Raw genomic sequence first — 6,000 nt, 5'->3', positions numbered from 1 at the left:
TCCTGTTGCTTACATGGCTTCCTTCATATGTAGGTGTGTTTGGAGAGCAATCCTTTCAGATGGCTTTGCCATCATTACCTTACTCACCATCTCATTTCCACTAGGGATTCGCCTCTGCAAATAAGCCTGCAACAAAGCTAATTGCTCCCCTTATTGGTTAAGTGACTGGTAGCAGGTGAGATTTGTTTTTCAGTTAATTAAACACTATAGTTTCATGGACATATTTATGTCAGGATCAAAAACTTTATTTCCAACATTTGGCAAGATGTAATTTACATGGTGTTTAGATAATTATAGAAGAATAGCTTTTGAAAAATTAAATATTTTTGGGTTTTTTTGTGTGTGTGTGAGGAAGATTAGCCCTGAGCTAACATCCGTTGCCAATCCTCCTCTTTTCACTGAGGAAGGTTGGCCCTGGGCTAACATCCGTGCCCATCTTCCTCTACTTTATATGGGACACCGCCGCAGCATGGCTTGATAAGCGGTGCATCGGTCCACGCCCAGGATCTGAACCTGCGAACCCCGGGCCACTGAAGTGGAGTGCGTGAACTTAACCAGTACGCCACTGGGCCAGCCTGAAAATTAAATATTTTTGGACAATTCAATTCTCGTGTCAAATCTCTAAGAGAATGTGCAATGTGAGGTAGAGAGCTTTTTCCTTGTACCTTAGAAATCCCATTGTTTACTCTGGTGCTCACTGACATGATTATATCAAAAAGGCAAAATTCAAACAGGATATATGTTATCCTTTATTCAAATAAAAATACTTCTAACCTGAAACTAGCAAATTCTTAGAGAAAAAGAACATGTCCAACAATTGTGTGTCTATCACACCATTATAAAAAAGTATGTAAAACATCCCCAGCATCTAAAACATCTACATTCCTCATAGACGATGGCCTAGAAACGCCTGGAGGAAAGGGTTTTTGACCCACTTTTTTTTGTATCCATTATGTAGAGTGAAGAAATTTTTGTTCTAGCATCAGAGTCTGTACCACCTGCAGTGAAAATTGTTCTTAAGTAATTTTTTTAGTTGAATGTTAAATGAAATCTTCTCATTTAATCCCCTCTGATCTAACTATAAACTGAAAGTAACATTTAAATGTGACAGGTATAATATTCTTTCATTGACTTTTCTGGTCTAGATTTTTTCACTCTGGTACAAGGTGCACCTTTGTTCTCTGGATGTATTCTCCATTTGAGAGTCAAGCTTCATATATTTTGTCTATTGATAAAGTGCAAACCTCTATTCTTTTATTCAGGTCCCATTTTTTTGAAGACATGCTACATGTTAGATATTCTGCTAGAGACTGGCAGTTCCTTGTCCTCCGTAAGGGCTCTGGCTGTGTAAAGCTTACAAGTGAAAGGGCTACTGGAGAATACAGTGGACTTGGAATTGTCTGAAGAAAGCAGACATAGTAATACATGATACTTATCAGGGGCTTCCTATGTACTAGGCACTGTTTCAAGTCCTTAACAGTTAACAATTTTAATCCTAACAGTAACCTGAAGTCAGTGTAATTATCGTCTTCATTTTACCCCTGTGGAGGCTGAGGCACAGAGAAGTAGAGTCACCCAGCTAATAATGATGGCTCTGGGACTTGCATCCAGGCAGCCTGGCTCCAGGGTGTCATTTTAACCACTCGTGATACAGCCTCAGAAAGAGCAAATGATTTCAGGCAGCTTATTTTTCTTTTAGCCAAGGTGAATAAGAAAAATAGTTGGTTATATATGTAGTTTTGTGTTTTTGACAAGAGAAATAACATGCTGAGGCATTTTTTCCTGGAACAAATCTCAAGTCTGAATTAATAGCTTGGGGTCTGCATAAAGTATATTATGTGACACCCTGGACAATGTCTCTAAGTCTAATATCGCAAGAGATACAGAAATGCTGTTTAACCAAATAGTTCTTATATTAACACTTCAAGCAAGTAGAGGGCATTGCATCTAAGCACTTTGCTCCTTGAGCTTACATAGTAAGAGGAGAATACGAGGGACAATCTAGATGATGAGATAGCAAGTACATCCATTAGACTGTCTCTCTAAAATATCGGATGTCTTAAGATTGCACAGGTGCTGGATTTCTTTCAATTTGCAAGCAAATCCTCTCATAAATACCTTAACTATAGATATTCTGTATTGCTGACTAGCATGAGAACCAAGTAAGAGAGAGGCAAAAGGGACCTTCTCTGGGGGAATTTGAACAGCCAGATTATTACCTCTTGCTCAGAAAAAAGGCCAACTCCCTTCAGTACGGAAATCAGCAGCATCGTTTTGTAATGGCTGTTGATCATCCATTGGCTCCTTCTTTCAACAAGCCTTCGTGGGCCAGGCCTTATGCTAGGTGTTGGACGTACAGACATAAATATGACATAATTGCAAAGAGCCTCCAATGTTACTGAAAGCCAACAATCGTTTTTCCCATAAGGTTTTACATTGTTTTAAACTCTTACACTAGTTATTGGTTAAGACCTAAGACTTATACATCACAGCACATGACTTTAACCCAGGGTTTCTCAGTCTCACACTAATGACATTTGGACTGGATAATTCTTTGTTGTGGGGGGGCTGTCCTGTGCACTGTAGGATGTTTAGCAGCATTCCTGGCCTCTACCAGTTGGATGCTAGTACTACCACCACCCCCAGTTGTGACAACCAAAAGTGTCTCTGGGCATCACCCCTGGTTGAGAAGCACTGCTTTAATCTGAAAATATTTTAGAGCAAGCTTTACTATGTTTATTACAAAACAAAACCAACAAAAGTACTCAGAACAGTTTGAGCTGAGCCTCATATGTTATGGGTTACAAGATATTGGACCCCCTAAAATGACAGTTACAACATGCAAGTCTAGGGAACTAAAACATATATATTTACTATTTGAGGTTATTTTAGATTGACCATTTAAGATATTAGCAAATGCTTAAGCTAAATACAGAGGCTAAAGTTTTTCTTCAGGGTAATATTTTCTTCCGGAAATATCATTCCTTTCTCACCAACTATGGTTACCATACAGGCCTGAAAATTTCTGAATCCTAACTATTAACATTCTGAATTATTCTTCCAGCCCTTCAATTCAGATAGACTCAAGGAGGTATAGATCAAGTCTCACACACCCCATATCTGATGAGGCTCAGCTGAGATCACCCATTAGCTACATGTTCATGTTATCCCTAGCTGAAAAACATGCATCCAAAGGCCTAGTAAGATAGTATCCCACTTGTAAGTTCTTTGTAGCACATAGTGAGCACTTAATGAACAACTGTTGGATATTTATTTTTTATTTAATCATTTTCTGCTTACCTTTTTCCAAAAAAGATTTAAGATAACTTTCAAAAAATATACAATATAAGCAGATAAAGAAAAGAAATGAATTATTCAAGAAAAAAGGAAAGCAGGGTTATGAAAAATGAGTTGAGCTGTGGCATGAGGTTAGCACTCAAGTTCATGTTCTCTCAGTTGCCAAGGTTAGGCAACAAATTTGACTTTTTAGCAGACATGGCAAAGAGGAAACCATAACCAGTTACATGATTCAGGGTCTCTAAAGAAAGACAAATTAGTTGCTCCGGGGAAGTTCAGCTATTTCTGGTACTCAACCAGAGAGAAATTTTACCTGCCAGTTCTCCTAAAGGAGACAAGATGGTGTCATGAGCCACAGCTTCAACTACCTGCACATGATAATAGATATGATAATGAGCTTTAAAAGGCATGTCTTATAAAGGCTATCAATGTGAGGTGATGGGGTAATGTCAAAATTCAATTTAGTAAAAGTTTATCAGTAGGGCATTGTTTTAATAAAAAATGAAGTGTTAAACTCTGCTGGCTTAGATGAATCCAAGTGCAAACAAGGATTGCAGGACTGCAAGAACTGCAGCATCTCAGGAGTTCACTGTTATTAATACTTGTTTCAACTGGTCTTTGCTAAGTCGTAAGTGGCTGCGAGGTAAAAGTAATTTTCTTTAAGTACCTGGAATGTGGTTACTTTATGTTACTAGTTATTTTCACAGCCATATTCTTAACAGTTGGCCGCATTAGGAGGACTAATACTCTCCTTCAAAATTTGAGTGGTCTACCAAGGCAGTGTGCCTGAATAGAAAGTCCTCTCACATCTGCCCATTATTTGGCTAAAATAGGCCCCATGGAATGGGAAAAGAATTCTCTTTTAAAAAAATAACCAAAAAACCATGGGGCCAGCCTGGCTGCATAGTGGTTAGGTTCATGCACTCCACTTCGGTGGCCTGGGGTTTGCAGGTTCAGATCCCGGGTGTGGACATAATGCACTGCTCATCAAGCCATGCTGTGGCAGCGTCCCGTATACAAAATAGAGGCAGATGAGCACAGATATTAGCTCAGGGCCAATCTTCCTCAGCAAAAAGAGGAAGATTGGCAATGGATGTTAGCTCATGGCCAATCTTCCTCACCAAAAAAAAACAAATAACCAAAAAAAGAGTTTATGGCTTTAAAAGTTCCATTCATAAAAATTGATGACAATGATTTAAACCCAAACAATTTTAAAGAAAATATAACTAGAAACAACTTTTCTTTTCCAAAAATAATATTGGTAAAGCATCAACAAAATATGTATCTTCATACCATGGATCTTCCTGGTATCTCTTCCAATGTGAACTTGTGTGGAAGATTGAAAACGGCCACAAATTCTTTGCTGCTTCTCCTACTGAGACATGATGTCGAATTCTCCTCATCTTGTGTCTGGTTTGGCCTTCATGTTTGGCTTGACTCCTAGAAGACTTCAGAAGTGACATTCTCAGACACTTGAGGTTAGATCATAAGAAGCCTTGCAGCTTCCACCTGGGCTCCCTTGGAACACTCTCTTCGGGATTCCTGAGCTGCCGTATATAAAGAGCCTGACTACCTTTAGACTTCGTGCTGGAGAGTCCATGTGTAGGTGCCCTGGCCCCAGCTGACCTTAGCCTTCCGGCCGTCTCTCCCAAGGCACCAGACTTGAGAGTGAAGCTGTCTAGGATTCGTCAGAGTATACATTCTTCTGTCAATAACACATGACTAGGAGAATTACTCAGCTGAACCCTGACTGAATTCCTGACCCACAAATGTGAGATATCCTAAAATGGTTATAGTTAAGCCACTAAGTTTTGATGAAGTTAACAGGAACAACTTGTAAAGATATATACACACAGGTTTTGACTGGTTATGTATATATAAGGCAAATTCAAAGAGGTGGCATATCGGCTAAAAATTGATAATTTGGGTTTTGAAGCATTGATGTCCTTTTGTTATTAGAGAGGACTAATATTTCCCTTTGGTGATCCCTTTTGGTTCATATTCAGGGCTTTAATAAAAATCCCTCCCTCCCTTCCCATCCCTTTCTCTTCCTTTCTCTTTTTCTTTCCTTTTTTTTATTTTTTTTTGTTGTTGTTGTTGACTAAGTTCCAGACTTTATTTGGCTTTCACCAGTTTTTCCATTAATGTCTTTTTTCTGTATCAGGATCCAGTCCAGGATACCATATTATGTTTAGTCCTCATATCTCCTTAGTCAACTTGGGTCTGTGATAATTTATCACTTTGTTTGTTTTTCATAACCATGATTGTTTTAAATTTTTTTTATTGGTCATAATAGTTTATAACATTGTGAACTTTTAGTTGTACATTATTGTTTGTCAGTCACCATATAAATTCATCCCTTCACTTCTTGTGCCCACCCCCAATCCCCCTTCCCCCTGGTAACCACCAAACTGTTCTCTGTCCATGTGTTGGTTTATCTTCCACATATGAGTGAAATCATGTGGTGTTTGTCTTTCTCTGTCTGGTTTATTTCACTTAACATCATACCCTCCAGGTCCATCCATGTTGTTGCAAATGGGACAATTTTGTCTTTTTTTATGGCTGAATAGTATTCCATTGTATATATATACCACATCATCTTTATCCAGATGTCAGTCGAGGGACACTCGGGTTGCTTCCACTTCTTGGCTATAGTGAATAATGATGCAGTGAACATAGGGGTGCATAAGCCTCTTTGGGTTG

The sequence above is a fragment of the Diceros bicornis genome, chromosome 21 (genome assembly GCF_020826845.1).
Source record: "Diceros bicornis minor isolate mBicDic1 chromosome 21, mDicBic1.mat.cur, whole genome shotgun sequence".
NCBI classification, from domain to species: domain Eukaryota; kingdom Metazoa; phylum Chordata; class Mammalia; order Perissodactyla; family Rhinocerotidae; genus Diceros; species Diceros bicornis.
This window is presented reverse-complemented; position numbering follows the sequence as displayed.